Source organism: Callospermophilus lateralis, chromosome 7 (genome assembly GCF_048772815.1).
Source record: "Callospermophilus lateralis isolate mCalLat2 chromosome 7, mCalLat2.hap1, whole genome shotgun sequence".
In the NCBI taxonomy this organism is placed as follows: domain Eukaryota; kingdom Metazoa; phylum Chordata; class Mammalia; order Rodentia; family Sciuridae; genus Callospermophilus; species Callospermophilus lateralis.
This window is the reverse complement of record NC_135311.1, coordinates 59,297,477-59,321,784: the sequence shown is the minus strand read 5'-3', so window position 1 is coordinate 59,321,784 and position 24,308 is coordinate 59,297,477. Positions and strand designations below refer to the sequence as shown.

Here is a 24,308-nt window from a genome sequence, read left to right as displayed (position 1 = left end):
GTTTTAAGCTTTATAAATACTCTTGTCATTGGAAGATTGCCACTTGAGTTTTTAGAGACATGATGAAAAATAAATTAATATATCCTTTATGCTTATATTTTGCCTTAAGTTTTGATGGAAGTCTCTAAAGACTGAGCAATTTGGAAAAGAAACAATCAAGAACATGAACAGAGAGCCTAAAGAATGAGAGAAAATCTTTACAGTGTGTACCTCAGATAGAGCATTGATCTCCAGGATATACAAAAAAACTCAAAAACATAAATAGTCTAATCAACAAATGGACAAAGGAACTAAACAGGCACTTCACACAGAAAAAAAAATATGAAGAAATGTTTAACATCTCTAGCAATTAGAGAAATGCATATTAAAACTACACTGAGATTCCATCTCACCCTAGTCAGAATTGCAATTATCAAGAATACAAGTAATAATAAATGTTAGTGAGGATGTGGGAGAAATGGTTCATTCATACATTGCTGGTGGGATTGCAAATTGGTGCAACAACTCTGGAAAGCAGTATGGAGATTCCTTAGAACACATGGAGTGGAACCACCATTTGACCCAGTTATCCCACTCTTCGGCTTATACCCGATGGGCTTAAATCAGCATACTATAGTGACACAGGCACATCCATGTTTATAGCAGCTCAATTCACAATAGCCAAGCTGTGGAACTAACCTAGATGCCCTTCAACAGATGAATGGATAAAGAAAATATGGCATATATGTACAAGGGAATATTACTCAGCCATAAAGAAAAATGAAATCATGGAATTTGCTGGTAAATGGATGGAACTGGAGAATATTGTGCTAAGTGAAATAAGCCAGTCCCACAAAACCAAAGACTGTTATGCTAACCCATAACAAGGGAAGATAGGGAGGAGAAATATAGAAGTTCACTGAATTAGACAAAGGGTAATAAAGGGAAGGGAGGAGTCATGGGAAGAGGAAAGACAGTAGAATGAAGCAGACATAATTTTCCTGTGCTCATATATGAATACACTACCATTGCAACTCCACATCATGTGCTACCAGAAGAATGGGATCAAAATTGGAATGGGTTGCATTCCACAAATGTAAATATGCCAAAATACACCCAACTATCATGTATATCTAAAACCAAAAACAACAACAATAAAAAAAGAGTAATTTGGTGGGCTGGGATGGAGGCTCAGTATTAGAGCCCTTACCTAGCATGTATGAGGCACCAGGTTTGATCCTCAGTACCACGTATCAATAAATAAAATAAAGGTCCATTGTCAACTAAAAAAAAAATTAAAAAAGAGCAACTGGAATACATTTACTTGTAATAAAATATGTGGAAAGGACAGTATCATTCTTCTTATTTCTCTTTCCTTTTAGGAGGTAGGAATTATAAGACATTTTATGAGAGAAAGATAATATTAAACTTAGGTACATAGCCAATTTCATACTGGATCCATGCTGGGAGAGAAAACAATGAATGTTACACTTCATTTATAATTTATACTGTGAACATGATAAGGACTAGTATATTCTCAAATCAAATTAATCCACAGTTTTAGCATTTAAGATACAGTGAAAAATCCCTAATTCAAGTGTACAGTATCACCTATAAAGCCAAAGTAAATGGAGAAAGATAAGAGTTCTCAGTCTTGGGTTACAGTGTCAATGTAAGACTTGAGCTGTGTTAATTCAACAAGCTTGATCTTGATTGCTAAGGCATGCTTGTCAATATTTAGTTCCCAGGGGGCATGTCAGGGGCCTTTAAAGAAACTAGCTTAAATACAAAATACTATAGCAAGATTTGTGATCCTTTTCCTAATGCTCAGATTAAACTGAAGACTTTTTCTTTTAGCTTTTTAAACCAGGAACGTGTTTTCCATACTCCTATGGTAACAAGAGAAGGAGAAATTGCATAGGAGAATTGCAAATGCTGTTATTAGGGCTTTTTGAAACCCAGATAAAATTCTGTCACATGAAATCACTCCGAAGCTTTTATCTGAAATACCATTACCTCACCATGATTACAATATACAAAAAAAAAAAAAAAAAAAAAAACTTGGGAAAAATGTTAATCTGTATTCAGAAACAAATATAATACAGATGAGATGATGGGCAATGATTTTCATAAACCCCAAAACAAACAGTTTGCAATTTTAATCTCTCTACAGTTAGAATCTTCTACAATGATACTGCAAAGTTTCTGATCTTCTGTAAGTTTTTTTTTTTTTTTGTATTGCTTAAAGTGCTGACTCATTAAAGCAATGACACTTAAGAAAAAGATAGTGTGGATCAATATTACAAGGATAAAACATGATATGAAAAATAGTATTTTTCTAAGTTAATACATTTCTCTTTACCATCTGATTTTTATGGCTTAATAAATATTGATTTGAAATTTAAAATTTTCCTTTTTATTGAGCCTGAAAAAATATTCTATACATTTGGATATGATGAAGATCATGACCCAAAACACATAATAAACAGATATTCATATAATTGAAAAGTTATCTTCACTTGATGATCAGTATTTTCATACATCAAGTTCTTATAGCTGAAAATGCTCTTGATATTATCTACTTGTTTTTTTAAAATTTTTATTCTTAAAAGAACGAGCAAAGAGAAAATCAGATCAATGCTATAACAAGGATTAGGCTGGAACAACAGGAAGAGCCAGATCATGATCCAGGGACTATCGGTTAGACAAAAAGAGCTGTGATTGGTAATTCTGATTTTTAATACTTAAATGGCCTATTCGTGGTCTATAAATTTCTGAATTAAAAATGCTAACAATTCAATGAAATAATACCACTCTTGTTTTATCATATTTATTTTACTAAGCTAAGATAAACATATAAAAACATCCTTAAATTCTATTTGAAATTTTTTGTGGTGATAAATTTTTCCATCAATGTCCCTGATTTAATCTGCCTAAATATCAGTTGACTTTCACAACTATCATCATATTTTATGGGTGAGAAATGACTCTGATGCATCAGGCAAGTCCAATCCAATACCACAAAGCTAATATATTTAAACCAGGCGCGAAGCTGGGTCTAATGATTGTACCTTGATATTTATAAACATATCAGAAACTTCATGATTAAGGCAAAACTTAAAAACAAACATGCTGTGACTTTTAGGCCTAAAAATATTTTTTTTTTCTAGAAATATTACACTCTGGCATGTGTCAAAAATCTAGTTATGAGAAAGATAAGACTTTCTAGTTTTCAGTTATATTGCCTTGTCTTTTCTAAGAAAACCCCTTCAATTTTCCCCTAATAGATAACAGAGGTAGGATTGAATGTTTTCAATGTCTCTTTTATCTCTGGACACTGCCCTTATTGGACACTGGAAATCTTAATTATAAATTACATCGCACCACATTCACTCTTCTTCATCACACTTCTGCCTCACTGTTATGTGCTGTTTCTGAAGTTCCCAGGCTCATGGTAGTAAGTCTTTTGCCTGACCTTTCTGTCTGCCTGGTGTTCTAAATTTACATATTATCGCATGATTGGCACTTTTCATCATGCACATCTCGTCTCAAATGTCATTTCTCAGAGACACCTTCCTGGAGTCCCAGTCTGAAGTCCTGTCCCTTTCTCTATCACACTTATGTCACCTAGTTTTCTTATTTTCACAGAAGTGTGGAGTAGCTGAGATTGTCCTTACTTAGAGTTCATTCTCTTCCCCACCATTCTCTGTTTCCTGCTTTCTTCATTGCTTTATATTCAGAGTTTAGAATATTACCTGCATATGGTAGGCTCACTAATAAATATGTTCTTTTTAACTTTTTAAAAACTTTTTTTAATATTTATTTTTCAGTTTTTGACAGACACAACATCTTTATTTGTATATGGTGCTGAGGATTGAGCCCGAGCCGCACGTATGCCAGGCGAGTGCTACTGCTTGAGCCACATCCCCAGCCCAATAAATATGTTAAATACGTAAATACTCAAATCAGAATCTCTTTAATATCCAGATGTAATATACCCTACAAAATAGTTTTAAGAATAACATTTGTCACTGGGTGTACACAGCTATAATCCCAGTGGCTCCAGAGGCTGAGGCAGGATTGCAAGTTCAAAGCCAGTTTCACCAATTGTCTCCCTACACAATTTAGGGAGACCCTGTCACAAAGTTAAAAAATAAAAAAAAGGGCTGGAATGTGGCTCAGTGGTTAAGTGCCTCTGTGTTCAATGCCTAGTACCAAAAAAAAAAAAAAGTTTGCCTTTATTAGTGCCATTTATGGTTACTTGAATTGGTAGAATTTGTGTCACTAGGATATACAATATCTCACTTATTTTCTATTGTGCAATGTGTGGTTTTTATATTAATATTGATCATGAGAAGATAATGATCTTTTAATCTCACTAAACTTTCAAACATAATTTTTTTAGATCAGATCATTCTATGTACACTACTGTGCTCAATTTTAAACATGTAACCCATCTACTCATAAATCAGAAATTTTGGTATTCTCCATATAAATGATTAATTTCTTAAGAAAACCCAATTCCTTCATTATAGTTCAAGCCTGATTTCTCCAATCAGAATTTTATAAATTAAACATTCCATATCCAATATATTCTACAGCATTTTTATTACAAAAGGAAATGTTTTGTTCTATAAATAAAATTTACTTTTAAAGTCACAGGCATTCAGACAAATACTACTTTAAAATATAAACTTATTGCCAATTGCCAGATTTTTAAAAAAGATTTAAAACATGGAGATATCCAGAAAAGAAAAAAAAAACTTTAACTTTTACAAGAATTAGCTCATAACATTTTTTAATTTCGTATGGATTTCTGAGAAATTCTGTGGTATAACATCTGTATGACTAGTCCCTCTGAGATTAGAAGGGTGTAAATAAATGCCCCTAGGCAGCAGCATCCACTTGACTTAGCATGTTGAGGGAGAACCACTAGCTGGAGAATGAGAAATAGCACAATTGTGCTCGGAATGCTCAGCTGTTAGGAGGAGATAGCTCTGCACCATGGATACAGTGTACAGAAAGCACCAAGGCAGAATCTAGCAGTGCTACCTAACACCCCATTAGATAGCATTGCTGTGTCCTGCAATCCAGGGTCCTGGATCTTTGGTTTTCTCATGCAATCAGCTCAGTACTCTATTATAACTTGTCAAATGACCTCTGGTGATCTGCAATATTCCTCTTATTTTATGTGTATACTTTGGTGAATGCTACATAATCTAGTTTTGCCCCTCCTTTTAGTAGGCAAATGAGAAACAGGAGTTTTATTTAGGTCAGGATAATTCATCTACCCCATAGCAGAAAGTTCCTGAAAAGCTCAGCATCTTAGCCCAAATGCTGACTTAAAAAGAAGAGTCTGGGGTGGGAACACATTTTTTTTTTCTTTTTTTCATGTTGGGCTGGGACAAGCCTTCCAGGCAGTCTGAAGTTGTAGTTTGAAAAGGATTACTATTCCAGATCATTCTATTTTAGTGAGGATAAGGAAGCTTAAGATATGATTTAGTGTCTGTCAGTTCTGAGGAAGTATAGAGTTTGAATCCAACTTTACAAAGTCCCTAGCTGTTCCAAAAGATCAGGTGGTATATTCTTTTTTCAGCAGTAAGCTGTCTACTAAGCTACAGAGAGAAGCTTTGTTGTCAGCAAAAGAGTATTGTACTTAAAATCACACCAGAATCCTTTTCTTCTGATGCCCCTTCAGTCACATTTGTGGACAACCTCTTCTCTCTGAGTCCTGGATCAAGTGTTTACAGGATTCTTTTTCAAGGATTAAATGAGAGGAGAAGCATTAAAGTGCGGTGTCAGAGCGTCATGGAGGCAATCACTTGGTTCTCTTGTCAGCTTCATTAGCTGAGCACAAGGTCCCCACTGGTTGTAGAAGGGGATCAAAATTTGTGCTTGTTTAAAGATCATACTAACTAGAAGGCCTGTCTTAGCAATCAGTTATTCCTTAGGAAGCTGCATTATTAGCCACAGCAACAATTTGTATGTTTGTACCTGCCAAACATGATGTTGAAATTTAACTTCCATTAGGATAGTACTAGAAAGTAAAATCTCTAAGAAACATTCAGGTCATAAAGATTCTGTCCTCACAAATGGCCCAATGCTGTTACCTCAGAAATGGGTTCATTTTCACAGGAGTTCATTAGCCCCCCTTATAGCTCTCTTCTCTCTCTCTCTCTCTCTCTCTCTCTCTCTCTCTCTCTGTGTCCTTCTGCTTTGTGATACCTTTGGCCATATTATAATGCAACATGAAGGCCTTCACCAGGTTCTGGTACTTGGATTTTGGATTTTTCAACTACCAGAACTGTGAGCCAACATATTTCTTTTTGTTTTAAATTACTCTATCTGGGGTTTTCTGTTAGAGTCTCACAAAACAAACTAAGATAACCCTTCTAAAAGCATATGCTTGTTAACAGCTCTGACTGACCCCCAATTTGTTCCAAAGTCTATATCTTTGAGTGCCTAATGATAGATTTTAAGATTGTTTGCTATTTTTATACGCTAGCAATTTAGGCATATTATGCAACTAACACAAAAGATACTGTTACATATATTTTAATTGCATGATAAAGTATTTACAATTTTTGGTGAAATAAATGAGAATACAACTGAACCTATGGTATGTTTTCAATGATGATCAAATATATTTTTGGTGTGTATGTGTGTAAACTTATATAATGCATGAAGGTATGTGTATATATTAATGATGATTAGATCCAGATGATAAAATTACTGCTAGTTTTTATTTTCTATTTTATTATTCACATAAAATCTTTAATAACATTTGTTTTGGTAATAATTTGAATGTGTCAGAAACATTGGGTTTCAGGTTATTACAATTTGGAGTAATCTGGCACAAGGGCTATGTATTGTATTACTAGTGGCCTTGTCACTCTTTGAGTCTTTCAATTTTATAACTGGAAAAGGGAGCATTTCCTTACATTCAGAGGCATCTTATATTTGGACAAAAACTGCCATTATCTGACACTCAAATCACACAAATTGTAGTGTATGAACTACTTGTAAAATAGTGTGTAAACACTAACACCATGGATAGTAAATTGAAATATCAGAGATATGAGCTCATCCAATTGATAGTTTTCTTCATTTCACTCAGCGTATCTACTTAGACGTCTAAGAGTTATTTTCTTACTGGATGATAAGCAACATGAAGGCTGAGCCAATGTGCGTTTTCTTTACATCTCTCCAGTGGCGTGCCAGGCATGTAGCTGGGTCTCAAGATTTGTTAAAAGAAAGGAGGGGAGAAAAGTATGTAGGAAGGCAGTAGAATCTTAAACAATTTCCTACTAGGATTCTGGTCTTCCCATAGGAAGTACTGATGATCATGGTATTGAGAGCCATCCTAGATCCCCAGTGGCCTATCTATAGAGTCCCTGATCCTTGATCCTCTCCCTTCTCCATCTGTGCCTTCTTGCATATCTTCACCAAGTGCTGACATAGTTTATTTTAGAGCCCTTCACTTGGGTTAAGTCACAGATCTCTATAAATATCTAATTAAAACATGCATACATTGTCTGTGGAAGTTCATTAGCTAAGCCATTTATACTGTTTCTCATTAATATAGGACACATAAATTCTGCTGTGAGAGAAGGATCAGAAAATTTTGCTATATAAGCAATCACTACCTAAGGGTAGAGCTTGGGAAACAAATACATGTCTCAAATGAAGAAAGGCAATATGGACATTGCCAATTTGTCTGCTCAAAGAAGCTACAGAAACAAAGATAAACTTCATCTCCTTAAGTTCTTCAAGAGTCAGCTTTGCCTAGATGAACCTTCTAAAGGGGAATTAGTAAAATAAGTTCTGTCACAAACTCTTACATGTTTGAAGCAATTTTAGTCGGAAAAACTTCTGCTTTTTACTTAATATCTGCTCCTTCACTTAATATCTGCTCCAAAGCATTTATCCAGAGCCCACAACTACACAGCATTGAGTTTATTAACAAAATATTACAAACTGATCATCAGGGCATTTTAGTGCATTTAGCGCATTCAAACTACGATGAGAGAGAAACAAACAAATAATAACCATCCAAAAGAAAATGTCCTTTGATAGGAGCACAATGAAAGTATGTGGAAATCTATCAAAAGGAACATCTAATTTAGCTAGAGAATTCACAAAAAGATGTGCTTGTACATTTCTGGAAACTGGGATTTCCCAGACAAGAGACAAGGCATGGAGTTGAAGAGCATGGTGCCTCTGAAGACTAGAGGGCGTTACCGTTTGGCAGAGGCACAGCAAAGTCTGGGGCAGGAGGGAAAACTATGGACAGACAGCTCTCAGGATGAGCTGGTGGGCACAAAGACTTTGAAGAATGAAAGAAAACTGAATGTAGTATAGAGAGAACAGAAAGGAGATAGGAGAAAAATGAAAGAATTAGAAATGGGTAGGAAAATGATAGTATTTTTAGAGATAACTCTGTGGGCTTGGAAGACAGGGGCCATCTCAGAAAAACATTAAGGAGGTAGGTTCCTTAGGCTTTAGAGACCAACCAGATGTCACAGCCTCCTCTTGTCACCTTAGAAGTGTAATGTATATTGGAAGTAAAAACATAATAAAAGTCAAAGTGGTTGACAGTTTAAATTCAGCATTTTTCAAGAAATCTACATATTCTCCGTACTCTGCTAGATAGTATATTTTGAAAACCCTGTAAAAGCATCAAGCATATTGATCCATTTTGTCCCAAAGCCCCAGATATGGAGTGCCTATGAAAACTTGAATACAATATATAATATAATGTAATTATATAAGATGATTATATAATAAGAATTAATTATATTATAACGTACTAATTATATTTCTACTAATTAATATGATAATTATAAGATCTAGACTATTATTTTCAATTGATATTAGCACATCTGTGTGGATTTTATTGAAATAGTTGAAGAACTAAAAACTTGGAACTTAATGGGTTAATGCAGATTGAAATGACACAGAAAACAAACTATTAGGCATAAACATATAGACCATTTTCAGTGAATTCCCTACTCACTGGGGGCTTTCTACTTTACCACACCCCCAAATAGTTTTATTCCTCATTTTCCCACTTGGTGAACCACTGGATCACAATGTTCAAGTGGAAGGATTTCCACATTTTGAATAATGGATCTGAACCTGTTCCCTTATGATGTGACATTCACTGTGTTCTTCTCCCTGAAGTATATTTATATCAATAACCTTAGTTTCATTTGCCCTGACAGCACAGCATGCTCCTTTATAAGAGCAAACTGATACCCTGAGATAATTGCGAGACTCTTCGAAAGATTTTTCTTTTTCTTTCTGCAATTTGAACTTAGGGCAACAGATTTTGTCAAAGGCAAACAAGCACATTTTCCTCTTTAAAAAACCCAAGTTTTGAACACCTATGAAATGTCTGAATTCAATTTTACTCTAAGTTGGGTCATAGAAAAACCCAACTCATGGTTTTGTTTATTCTCTACTTTTTCTCCAACTTCCTCTACATTTTAAAATTATTTTATGGCAAAATTAATTAAAGGATAAAAATATGATAGAGGCCACAGGCAGGGAATCTTATTTTTAGAATGGACTATATTTAACAACAAGCAGTCTGTTGCTTCCAGTTTGCATCTTTGTTTGCACAACAATTACTCAGCTATGGTATGTCTTTTAACTGAGTAAATGATCTACAACCTCTCTAAAATATGTTAAGGAGTCTATTTCCACCCGAATTCTCCTGACAAATACTAAAATAGATAACCTCAATAAGGCACTAATGAGATCATTACAACTAGTTTTGTGTGTATTTAAAGTACAGATTTAAGATCTTCATTAAAGATTAACTAGTGGAAAACTTCATTCAATCCCTCCAGTTATTTTTAAACCACCATATACTATAATTACATACATTCAATCATAAAACTTTCCATGGTGCTGAACACAATTGAACTTAGAATAAGAACAAATACATTACAAATCTAGGCTGTCTAAAAAGGTTAATCTTTAAAAAGATTAATAATAAAATAATATTCACTGATTTCAAGGGGTTTTTTTGACTGAGAAAAAAGATACATTATCACAAGTTATTTCATATCTTCCTGACTGAACTTATAGGAATGATTTTTTAGAATATTTAACAAGCAGGACTTTGAACTTTCTGATTATAAGGTGTCTCTGAGATCAGACAGGTATTTTCTGACCTGAAATCTATTAAAAAGAAATGGAGAAAATCAACACAGAATTGCATATGCTACATTAAAGAAATGACATTGGTATTCATCTATACTCTAACTAAACTATTCATCTCACAAGATACCCCTTTTTAATATAGTATAATTACCTCCATACATACTGCAAAATGGCAGTTAAGCCTTTAAAGTGTAAATCTTTGCCTCTGTATTCACCAGCCAAAGGCTTTAAAGAATATGGGCAGGGAGCTGAGGAAGGTCGTAAGAGATTTATAAATTGGAAGGTCTTTTGCATTTATCTAGGAATATAGATATTGTCAATATGTGATTAAATTACTGCACCAGTTTTCCTGGAGGATTTGTATGTTTATTGCTTTTTTGTAAGACATTTATCCAGCTCTCTCAATCCCGTTCTCTTTCTTGCATGAATTCACACGTATTAAAATGCAAGTGTCTTGCTTGTCTGATATATGTCATTTGCATTATGTGAAAGCCTGCAGCCCCCAAATTTCTTGGTATCTGTACAGTTCAGAAACAAAATTATTTAATAATAATTTTCCAGGAATAACATACTATTTCATGAAATATATATATGACAAGGAGTTCACAAGTCATCTTTTCAATTTTCCTGTTGAATTTTAAGGGTAAAGTTGGAGAAAACATTTGCTTTTGAAGGAAACACAGACTCTAAATTATTATCATTCATAGCCTGAGAATTATTCTTTGATACCTACTGAGCTCACAGGAGGTTTTATATACCATAAAATTATGGCAATCTTCACTCTAGAAGCTTACACTTTAAATAGTAAAAATAAGTAAAATAAATATTATCTCAGATGTATGTGTTAAGTATGAAGAATTTGGAACAAAAATGAGCTAAAGTAAATAAACTCGTTAACAATGATAATCATAAGAGCAATATAAATAATCCACTGAGCATTTGCTACATGCTGCTCCATGAGGTTAAGGAGTGATCCGTGTTGGTGACCACTGTAACCTAGTGTGTTGCAAGAGGCACCACTGATATGCCAGGCAAGCCCCTGTTCTCCTGAAGCTTTCTGTCAAGGAAGACATACAAGAAATTAGAAACAGAACATGATATGATATACAGATGACTGACAGAGAGATCCACACGACACATAAGATGCATGGACCCAGAAGGAAGGGCTTCTAAAATAGTTTGTGAAATAAAGAAAACCCCGGACTGAGACTTGAGAGAACATTACATAGGCAGAAAAGCGAGATAGAGCTTGGCATTACATAGAGGCATAAGGAGCTGAACATGGTGGTTCACAGCCTACTGTAGCTGCCAGCAAAGACAAAAACTGGAGCAGTATCATCCACAGTACTGGATATGTGGAAGGTTTATTCTAGAACCATCCTTTTTTCAACTTCTCATTAAATTCTACCTCTCCCAAAAGGAAGAGACCAGGGTCACATGGTCACTTCCAGGACATGCGCCCAATGACTGGAAGACCTCCCACTAGGCCCCATGTCTTAAATTTTCCATCACCCCCCCAATAGCATCAATCTGGGGACCAAGGCTCCAGCATGTGGGCCTTTGGGGTCAGTTACCTGAGTAATAAAACCTATGTTGTTTACAATGTCACAGTAAACTCTCATCTTGGGTTTTGTAACAGAGAACAAACCGTTTATCTTTTTGGGGTGCTATTTTATAATTTTAATAAGATGTGCTTTAAGCGTCCATAATGCAATCGGAAAAAAATGCTACCTTCCCCAAAGCCTTCCTTGACCATTCCAATGAGAAGTGACTGCTCCTTGCATGGCGTGCCTATAGAACTCTCTTTGAATTGTTTCAGCATTTCCCACATATTCTATTGTATTACATTCTGGAATAAAAGAGTAGGAAATAGGAATTCAGAAGAAAAGGAGTCTGTTCCCAACTTTGAAACTTACCAGTGCCTACTGGCCTTGAGGCAGAACTATTAACCTTATTTTCCTCATCTGTAAACTTTGGGTAATAATACTTACAAGCATTTGCTATGCAGGAGTATTGTGACTATGACACAGTGGCTTTAAAAGTTGTGAAATATTATTTGCATAGTTTGAGTTTATATGGCATAATTCCTTTAAGAATTTACATACTTCAAAAAGAAGTAAGGTTTGGTCTCTAAGAGGGGTGGATGGTAGTTTGCCAATTTTTTATAAGCTTAAAACCTTCAAGATTTATGTACCTCCATCACTACTGCTTTAAGGAGACCTTCAGTCCATTTCCCCTAGAAAGTCATATCCCCTCCTTGGTGTATAGATATGTGCAAACCTGTCACACTGCACTTCCTTTATCATGCCTTCTTCTGATCTTCCTTCTCTCAGCTTACTTTGCTGGATCTTCTTGCTCTTATTGTTTATAAACTGTCGAGATTTATAATCTTAGTCTTTTCTTAATTCACATACATTTCCTAGTTAATTTCTTTGGCATGACTTAATTGTCATACCCTTTCAATTGAATGTTCAAGTTGTGCCTTCAGCTTTTTCTTTTCATAGAGCTTCAGAATCAAATGTTCATTTAGTGGCTATACATGCTCTCTCGATTATCTAATAGATGCATCCATAAATAAAATATTGGGTTTTTACTTATTCTTCTGCCAGAAAGTTCTTTCCCAGAGTTTACTTTAAATGGCACCGTCACTCATTCAGAAGCTTGGCCTGAACTACATGAAGTCACCCTAACTCCCCTTCCTCGTCTCCCACATGCAATCCATCACTCACTCCCACCAACTTTCCTGAATGACATACCCTGAACACAATACCTCACCCATCCACTGCCCCCATTGCTACTTCAATGGTCTAAGCTACCATCCTCTCTTGCTTACATTCATGCCCTTGGCCTTCAAAATCATTTACTCGTCTCCATTATTATATTTTCTGGTCTACCTGTCACACAGTAGCCAGTCTGATATTTATTTAAATAGAAGTCAGATCAGATCGCTGTCTTAAAAATTATAATAAAATAAAAAACTCACGTATGACCCATACAGTCTCTGGTTGCCTCTCCAGTGGTACTGTCAATCACTTTCCTTTTAATTCACCTTATTTCATTTGTTTTCCTGAGCATTCTGCCATCTTTAAACCTCTCCTTTAGTAGTGCTGATCTGTGTATTTGGTTATTACCTAGTTCATCACATGTGACTAACTCTGAAAGACTTATCATAATAAGTATTCACTGCCACTAATCTCATTACTTGATTTGTCCTCAAAATAAATAAGATAAAAAGAATTAATTTCTCTTTGATTGTGGTTTAACAGTTTCCCCTAAAAGATGGCTTCCCTTTTACCTTCTACAATATCTTAACCACTAGTAATGTGATGCCTACTGAGGCTTCATCTTTGATAAAAAATTATCAAAAAGCCAAAAGCAGTATGTCAGTCACACAGCACTGTTTTTCAAGTTTCCTATTTTTAAAAATTTCGGTTCTTACATGACTATCCTTTTATTGCATTACAATTCAGGGAAGGACAACCAGAAATTCTAGAAGGTGAGTGGACAGTAGACAGGGAAAGGACATTCATTTTATGTTGATGGCATAGCAGCATGGTAGCGCATTTCATTTCTCAATGTTCTAGATTTAGAAAGTCACAGAACAGTGCTGTATTATGTTTAATTACCTGGTAATATACCAAGTCCTTAATCAGATTTCCTGTCATTACTCCTCTCCTCTTAGAGTTTCAAAATTGTGCAGACATAAATAAGCACAAACAATTGAGGCTAAATTGATATGTATAAATGAATAAAATCATCATTTAGGATAGAAATACAGTTTTCTGTTATGATGCAACAACACAAAGGGCTAACAAAATCTAGAAACCTAAATGCCCATTGTATAGCGAATGTTTTTCTTACATAAGAAAAATTACTATTAATTTATCAATTTTAATTATGTATAGATATATACACACATTAAAACACATGCACAGGTACATACATGTACACTGTATTACTTACACATTATAATAATTATAAAATGTATTCTTAAGACAATATTTCATAAAATGTGTTTTCTCCAGTCCTTTGTGGACACTGAGATTTAACTTTGTGAATAGCAAGATTTACCTATATTGAAAATTTTCAGATTATTTTTAATAATATTAAACATAATATGTATTTTGTTTAAACATGGCGTATCTACCATACATACATACTCCTTCCTGAAATCGTCTAAACAACTGTAAATAAATATTTAAATAAGCAAAAATTTATGAAGACACAATGAGGAAGTCATCATCTGCAGGTAAGAAATTTTGGAAGATGTAAAGTAGATTGAGCACTGGTAACTGACTTTGCTGTAACTAAGAGCGCTCACCATATAGAACCCAAGAGTGGCAGCTAGAGTGGGGAGCAGGAGACTGTGGAGTGCAATGATGTAAGATGGGCTATGGGGACATTTTTTGAAGATGGTGGGTAGTCCACTGGACCCCAGTGGCACACCACACATATGCAACCAGGTTTCTCCACTGAGAATTGGAGATTTGGTTTCTTAATACAAAAGTACCAGAGATATATGAGATATGAAAACAAGTGGCAGGCTGTGACTGAACTGGGGATTAAAATAGGGAAACAAATAAAACAATACTGCATATTGAATCTGGAACTACCTTTGCCTTCCATTCTCCTTTTTTATAGCACATTATATGCTTCCATGATAAGAGACTGGATGATTCTTATAAGAAACTGGTTACTGCCTAAGAAAAGTCCTTGAGATACATTTGTGAACCTCAGGACAGAAAGGACTGCTTACACTCAATACCTCTGCTCTAAAGCTCTCTATTGGATAAACTTCACTCAAATACGCAGAAATTCTGATCAACATTTTAACATCTTACACTTGAAACTAATTTGAGAGGTTTCTAAAACCCAGAAATTTTCAGAAGTTTTCTACATAACTAGAGAAACCAAAACAAATCATCAAGATAAATAAATGAATCATGATCTATAGGAAACAGAGATTCGATAAGAATTTAAAAAAAAAAACAGTTAATATCTTTAGAGACTGAAAGAAGGCACTACTTTCAAAAGATTAGGACACAATAAAAAAGAACAAAAAGTTACAAGAAAATTAAAATGTAATGACCAATAAAAAATAAGTTAAAGGTATATATCACAGACATCTCCCCCAAAAGAAAACAATTAAATTAATAAAGGAGAAAAAAAGAAGAAATTGTTTTAGTCAGCGTTTTTGACACTGTGACCAAAAGGCCTGACTAAAAAAATCTTAGAGAAGGAAAATTTTATTTGGAGCTCACAGTTTCAGAGATCTTAGTCCATAGATGGCCAACTCCACTGCTCTGGGGCCCAGATGAGGCAGAACATCATGGTGGAAGGGTGCAGCAGAGAAAAGCATCTCAGAACATGGCAACCAGGAAGGAGACTGAGTTTGGCTCTCCAGGACAAAATATATACCCCAAAGGCATGCCCCCAGTGACCCACATGCTCCAGCCACACCCTACATGCCTACATTTACCACCCAGTTAACACGAGGATTATATTAACCCAATCACATAACCTCTAAACTTGCTTGCATCCTCTCACACATGAGCTTTTGGAAGACAGCTTATATCTAAACTATAACATAAATTAAAGAGTAGAATGTCTAAAAGAATGGAGAAAAACATGTCAAATGCCTGAGAATTTCCAGAGCTGAACATAAACTTTCCAGATAGAAAAAGCTTGAATACTTAACAATAAATTGAAAGGAAAATCTTCATTGTAAAAATCAGATCACAAGAGATAACAAGAACACCCTATGTAAAAAAAAATTTGAGGTGTATGTGTGTGATATGTATATTCTGTGTGTGTGTGTGTATTCACACACATATTCATTTAGTCACATATACAAAAGAGTAGATGAGAGCAATTGGGATCACATTTCTTAACATCTTACAAAATAAATTGGAATATTGTTTAAAAATACTTAGTTAAAGGTGATTTTCAATGCAAAAATTTTATGCCAGATCAGATTATCATTAACTATGAAGACAAAATGAAGATACTTTCAAATATTCATGACTAAAATTTTTGCATAAAATTTCTCAGAATGCTTAGACTATCTCAGGGAGTTCTTACACTGAAGTCTAGATAAATAACTATACTAAGGAATATATGGGAACCAGAAATAAAGAGAGTCTAACAGCAATAGTAAATTAAACAAGATTCCTAAATGACACTGCTTAGTCATGCAAGGAATAATGTTTTCTCCACAATATTCCAAATTATAATATAAAATTTTCTATTTGAGAACCATGTTTGAATGACATATTTCCTTTAAAATATTTTAACACTTTGATATTCAAAAGTAGCTTGCTCTTGCTTCACTTTACATGTCTCTGCATACTTGGTTTGAAGAGTTTTCATTTGTGGTTATCAGCTGTTTTCCATCTAGTGCTCAAAAAAACTTTTCAAAAAATCTGTCTCATATAAGTCAGAGCAGTGTAGAGTGGCTTTTATTGACTCACACCTTAATGGCACACTATAAACCTACAGTGAGAGATGCTGGGTGACAGCAAACCCATCTGTGTTAGTGTGTTGACTGTAAAGCTTTTGCTGATGATATGGCTATTTTATTACCTGGTATTCTCTCATGAGGAGTGCATGTACCTTGACTCTGAAGCAACTATATTACTGTTATCTTATGAACACAGGTTTATGCTGTCCTTTTAATTTTACTCATGTTTTTTTCAGTTACAGAAGTTTTAAAATAATGATGCTGTTGAATATATCTAATGTCTTCCCTGAAATTTTTGCATTCTTTTTTTCTCTTTAGAAACCTTTTCTTTCCCATTTTTTCAAAAAAGGCAAATATTTGCCATTTTCTTTCCTTTTTGAATAGTTTTAATTAGTGTACTTGTTATTTAAGTTATTAATCTATAATTTATTTTGATGTATCGCAAAAAGAAAACATTTACATTTTCCTCTAAATAGCTTTACTCATCCATTACTTATTAAATAAAATATATTATCCCAACTGATCTGAAAGTCTTCTTTTATAATATGTTATATTTGAGAGATTAGAATCTGTTTCAGAGTTCTGTTTCCACTGGCTTTATCCGTGAGTTCTTGTGCCAGTAAACATTGTTTTAGTTATCATAATTCTGAATTTAGTTTAAATCATTTCTTGTATATGTCCTTTTCACTGCTTTTTTTCCTCAGCTGTGACCAAAAAGATCTGATAAGAACAAGTAAAGGGGGAAAGTTTATTTGTGGGCTCATGGTTTCAGAGTTCTCAGTCCACAGACAGCCAAGTCCATTCCCTGGGGAGTGAGGTGAAGCAGATCATCAGGGTGGAGGAAAGGTGCCCAAGTGGCCATGAAGAAGCAGACAGAGAGCTCTGCTCAATAGGGACAAAGTCTAAACCCCAGTGGCATGCCCCCAGGGACCCAATTCCTCCAGCCACAGCTTACCTGCCTACAGTTACCACCAAGTTAATCCCTACCAGGGGATTAGTACACTGATTAGGTCAATCCTTTCATAATCCAATCATTTCATCTCTAAACTTTCTTACACTGTCTCATAGAAGAACTTTTGGGGGACAACGAATATCTAAAAGTGGGTGAATTTTCTTAGTAAGATTTTTTCCTGTTCACTTTTGCTCCCCCACATTAACATAATTTTAGTTTTGTGATCTAATTAAATCTATAACAATTTAAATGACATATTTACTAGAATGAATCTTGTTATGCTAAGAGCATAATATGCTTTTTATTATATTCAAATCTGCTTCTCTATGCCCAAGTAGTTATGTTTCTTTCTGTCCCATATACATTTTGTTAAGATTAAATATTTTATTTTATTTATATTTGGCTGATGTATAGGAATGCAACTGAAGTTTATCTCTGGTATACAAGGAAAGCACTGTGTCTAAGAACCATACTTTTGAATCAGTCAGATCTGTCATCAAACAACAATGGACCCAAGTCTTTGGTATTATTTTCCTCATTTATGCAGTGGTTGTTTGTGAGAGCTGTTTAGTTCAGTGCCAACATGTAGGAACTCTTAACTAAAAGGCAGTTTCTCTAATACCTAACCATCACCATTGTCATCTGACTATCCCACACTTTCATGAATTCTGAGATTTAAAATTTATGTTTCCTACATATATAAGCACAGCATTTGCAAAAACAATGATTTTATTCTCTAAAAATGTATATTTTGTGCTTGCTTTAGCAGCACATATACTAAAATTGGAAAGATACAGAGAAGATTAGAATGGTCCCTACGCAAAAATGACATGCAAATTCGTGAAGCGTTCAATATTTTTCTGCTGTCGTGTATTTAAAAAAATAAAATCAATAAAAAATAAATAAAAATGTGTATTTCTTCTTTCATATTATATGTTTGACATAACTTCCAGAACAATATTAAATAACAATGCTCCCAATTATATCCTTGTCTTTATATTTATTTTATGAGAATACTTTTAAAAACAAGCTATTAAGTAAGACTTGGAATTTTTAAGATCAATATTCTCAATTATAATAATTGATATTTATAATAAAGAACTTTTGTTTCTATAATTTTCAAACAAATTGAAACTAAAAATTTAGAGTGCCTTTTCAGATCACTTTCAGGTAATTTTAACCTTTTCATATTAGACATTGGTATATAATATATTATGTTAATAAGGTTGACAATGTTAAGCCATCCTTGCATTCCTGGATGGTTCCTTTCATGGTTAAGATGCCTAGCTTTTTAAATATATTGTTGAATTCAGTTTCCTACCAATTAATATATATTTACATTCACAACCAAAATTGGTATAAAACTTATTTGCTGCTTTTTAAACAATCTGATTTTTGTATTCTAGCTTCTTAGTAATTTTTCCATTATGGAAATATTCTGGAACTGTTTATGTAACCACTGTAAAGAAGATGTACCATAAATATTATCCGTAGATTTTTATGTAACATTTAACTTAATCATCACTAAAAAATCTCTGAAAGTGGCATTCTTATTCTTACATAGGTGGGAAGACTCAGGCAGATAAATGTCAATTAATTATCCTACTTCAAAATGTGTTTCTTCAAAATTTTATGCATTTGAACACTATATTGTTTATTATGACTTTCATATATTGTTTTCCAATTATATTATAAAACCACATTTCTTATATTAGGCCTCAATTTTGAACATTCATCCAATGTTTATGGTGTACTTCATTCCTGCCAGTCTAGCAACAGGAAATATATCAGTGAGGATTACTAGAGATTATCAATGAGGAAATTACATAGTACATGTCCTCTTCTAAATTTTTATTACTTCAAATAGTACTTAGCCTTAAATTTTTCAAAAGACTGTTTCAATCTATATTTAAACACTTATCAAAGTCAAAAAATTGGCACCTTAAAACAATATCCTATTTCAGCTAAACAGTTTTGAACACCTGAAACTCCACCCACCAACTGTTGTTATTTCTCATTAATTATTCTTTGTTAAAGTAATTTCCTTTTAACATTTCATTAATATTTGTGGATACTGTTTTAGGACTATTTTTTGATAATATAATTCAGTTTTAAAACTCAACTTCCAATAATTATTTAAGTTTCAATATGTGATTAATTTTTTAAAAGATTAAATTTGTGCACTGAACCTCCAATTTTTTAAATTAATTCATATAATCCAGTGACTCTCATATTTGAGCATGTATCAGAATTGCCTGGAGGGCTTGTTAAAAGAAACTGCTGGATCCCCCACCCCATAGTGTCTGATTCAGCTTTTCTGGGGTTGGCCCTGAAATTTTGTGCTTCTAATAAGTTCCCATGTGGTGCTTGTCGGGGTACAAAAGCCATAACTTAAAAATCACTGCTGCAATTCATCCTCAGATGTTTCCTATATAATCTTCAATAATATTTTTAAAGGATAGTATATTTTCTGTGCCATTGTATACTTGAGAATTTTCTTCTTGAATTGAGACCTGAATATCTATTTGGCTGTGTTATTCTTTCTCCAAGAAATATGCACCACTCCACTTTCTTTCATTATTTCATTTTGTGAGATTACATCAGAGCCTAACCAAATTGTTTTTCATTCTTATAATTCAAAATATTTTCTGGAATGTGCTTAGGTAGAATTTTCCTTATGGATTTTTCTCAGTAATCAGTGGGTTCTATATAGCAGCATGCTTTAAAAATATTATTATTATTATTATTATTATTATTATTATTATTCAGAAAAGTTAAGTTAAATATATGCCTTTCATTCTGAGTTGATACATGAAGAGTGTCTGTTAAATTAGTTAAAACATAGAAATGAGCTTAGAATGGTGATAAGCAAATAACAAGTCCTAAGTAAATGCTAGAAATTCTTCTTTTCTTTGAATTATTCTGTTGTTCCACTCCCATTCTGGTTCCTTCATCATGACTTTATTTTAGGGCTTTACTTTGCTGATTTTGATTCTCTGTGCTCTTTCTTTTATATTATTTATTTATTTATTTATTTTTGGAGTTCATAGCACATTTCCCACCATCTCAATTTTGTTGTCACAACATTGTGTTATTTGTGCTATTATATTTTTCTTCTTCACTATCATCCCATTGTTACCCTTTTTCTTATTCATTCTGTATTTTTTTTTTGTCTCAGGCCCTATGAACTGCCTATGCCTTTTCTATCTTCTTGGTTGGGCAAGTCCCATTTTCAGAATGAGAGAGAACACAACACTGATGCTCAGAGCCCAAAGCCAAATAGGAAGTATCAAGCTGACTTCCTTGGAACTCTGGGAGATTAAAGATGAAGAGTTTTAAATTGCTTCCTTACTTTAATCTCACATACTCTGTATAAAGTATATAGACATTGTGTGTGTAACACACTCATATATATAATTCACAGTAAATAATGACTAAGAATTTTTAGTCTGATTCTACTTGAGGATCTTGGCTTCTGAGGATTAGAGCTCTTAAACATTAGTCATTGCCCCCCAGCAACTCCTTGCTCATAGAGAGATTTTTTTCATTGTGGGTTCTATCCTTTGGAATTGATACCACTGCAATCCTTCCTGCCATAATTAGGTACTAAAGTGTTGAGTTCTTCATTCCTTTATTTACATCAAGCTCTAGTTTATAGGGATATGCTTGTGCACGCGCGCGCGCGCGTACACAAACACACAAATACTTAGACCATTTACAGACAGCATCCATACAGTAGCAGCCTTTTGATGCATATAATCATGCATACATTCCCAGAAATACCTGGTCATCACTTAGGGAGGCTAAAGAAGGGCTTTCAATAATGTATTCCATCACCTTAAGCTTAATACCTGTATGTAAACCTCATGACATAAAGTACTTACAAGAATTTCATAATTCTGACAGTTGACTTAAAGTGAACTTACGTTGTTCCTTAGAATTTTCATCATCCTCTATATCTTTGTATATTTCAGTGAGACCTTTTGAGAGTCCTCTTAAGAGTCTACTCATTTAAAATTCAACATTGAATTACTAGCAGTAGTGATCTTTGACCAGATATTCCATCAAAAATACTTTGTTTCATTTCACTCTTTCTAAAACAAACTGTTTTAGTCAGCTACTTTGTTGTTGTGACCAAAAGATCTGAAGGGAATAATTAGAGCTGGGAAAGTTTATTTGGGAGCTCACAGTTTCAGAGGTTTCAGTCCATAGAAAATGGACTCCATTGTTTTGGCACCAGCTGAGGCAGAACACCATGGCAGAAGGGTGTGAAGGAGGAATACAACTCAGGACAAGTCAACAAGAAGGGGCGGGGGAGAGAGAGAGAGAGAGAGAGAGAGAGAGAGAGAGAGAGAGAGACTGACTGACTCTGACTCTTACTCACTATGGCCAAAATATAAACCAATGCTATTCACCTCCTCTAGCCACACCCTGGTGCTACAGTTACCACCCAGTTAATCCCTATCAGTGGATTAATGCACTGATGGTTTAAGGCTCTCATAACCCAATCATTTCACCTCTAAACTTTCTTTCATTGTCTCACACATGAGCTTTTGGGACATATTTCATATCTTAACCATAATACAAACACCTCAAATTTTATTACGTAAAATTATTAGATCTTATCATGGTAGTGTTCCTAACATTAGGCTTTATTTTATTATTTTTTTTCTCTCAAAGAGGGGATTGAAGATCCTAGGTTTCAGAATTCTCTTAAATGCTTGTTGAAAACTGTATTTCTGACCTCAGCGTAACTTTAGTGAGTCCATAGTTCTCTGGACCAAGGAATTAACAGATCTCAAAAGCTTCTCAGGTAACAATTCTCACACTAAGGACCCTGGTGATCCCTTTTATAAACCTATATAAGAAGGTGAAATTAGTGGTCTTTGGATATAATTTAGAACAATGTGTAGGGTAGAAACACAACACATACACACACTTCTACAAATATAACCACACCCTCATCTAGTGAAAACTTGTTATTAGCTTAAAAATTTGGGGAGCTCAGATAGCAAAGGCAAAAAGATATTTCAACTACTCAAAGTATTATCATTGGCTCAATTTATTTTTATTATGTTTTCATTTTATACTGCTTAATGGTGAAATTAATAATTTCCTTTTAATATTGGACTAAAGTAAAAGACCAAATGTTTGGAACTAGTGAATAAAAATCCAACACAGAAATTATTTGAATAATTTAACCTTTGGCATTTGCCTTGAAAATTACATGATTCTTTGTGTTATTTCTCAGCATATTAATATGAGAAATGCATAAAGCACTGAGGCTAATAAGAATATTGAGAGGTTTACTAGACCACTTATGGTATAATTGTGACTGTCATTGCTGTGAACTTTTTAAAACAGTGATTAATTTTAGTGCTTTATTTATAGATTATTTTCAAAAGTTTTTGTTAAAGAAACAGAAAAGTGGCTGTTTTTATCCTCCAATATGTTAAGTACATTACAAAAACATAATAGAATAAATTAATACAAAATGAGCAGGAAAGGCAGCTGTAGCACTGTGGTTAAGTATGTAGTATTAAGTATAGATTCAAATGTACTTGGATAACAGCTGTGTGATTTTACAGAATTTACTTGATCTCTCTGTGCCTCTGTTTCTTTTTCCATAAAGCAGACCACTAATTGTGCCTACCAGATCAGGTTATTCTGACAATTAATTGACATCATATGACAAACCTTTTAGGATCTGACACATAATAAGATAGCCTATTAGTTAAGATTTCTGGCCAGGTACCGTGGTGCATACTTATAATCCCAACAGCTCAGGAGGCTGGGGCAAGATGACTACAAATTTGAAGCCAGCCTCAGCAGCTTAAGGAGGCCCTAATGAATTTAGTGAGATTCTGTCTTTAAATAAAATATAAAAAGGGATGGAAATGCAGCAGCTCAGTAGTTGAATTCCCTTGGGTTCAATCCCCATCACCTACAATCCGTCCTAACAAAAAAAAAAAAACAAAAACAAAAACAAAAAATATTTCTAACTAAGCTTACAAAAGCTCACCAGCATAGTAAAAGATTTTGAGGCAAAATTAAGAGGTGATCTGATGACAAAACCCCCCTGATCCCTGATACTTATGAATCCTAAAAATCATATAGGGCTTAATAAATGTTTACTATGTGCCTATAACCTTTCTAAGCTATGCAGAAGATAATGAAAACGAAGAGTGGTTCCTGCTCTTAAGAAGCTTAGAATTCAAACAGATTAAACACGAACAAGATGTGCTAAATGAATTAACAGCAACTCCAACATTCCTTGGACGCCTGGTTTCTGATCCAAACACTTCTTAGGAGTTAATTCAATTTAATTAAAATTTCTCACACTCTATCATGTTAGATATGTGCTAAGAGAACCTACCTCACCTTCTTATTTATGTTATTAATTTAATTTAATGTATATCTTTATCTTGTTTTATTTTAAATCAAGGTAAATGAGAAATGGTGTGGATTCCCTATTTTACCTTTGTTCTTTTGGATAGGCTTACTGTATGTTTTTGGCCTTAATTTCTTTCCTACCTTACCACCTTAAAAATGCCCTTCTCTTTCTCCCCAACTATGAAAAAGCAGCAAATCTGAATTACTCCCTAGTGCCTTTTACAAGCTCAGTTGAAATTATGAAAGAGATGATATACTGCTGGGAAAAAAGATGGATCTCTCCAAAAAGAATATGAGACAGTTGCAAGAACATAAGTATTTGTAACTGACTGAGGATTACAAATAAGAAATTAA

At 34.0% G+C, this 24,308-nt stretch overlaps 1 protein-coding gene and 1 non-coding gene across 2 annotated transcripts in view; one reads left to right on the top strand and one right to left on the bottom strand.

Annotated features, from left to right (window-relative positions):
• Positions 1 to 24,308, bottom strand: part of Dpyd (dihydropyrimidine dehydrogenase) — a 798,303-nt gene that overhangs the window by 189,844 nt on the left and 584,151 nt on the right. The window lies entirely within an intron of this gene.
• Positions 18,315 to 18,421, top strand: LOC143405410 (U6 spliceosomal RNA). The gene has a single exon (XR_013092107.1). It is a non-coding gene; the product is annotated as a U6 spliceosomal RNA (small nuclear RNA).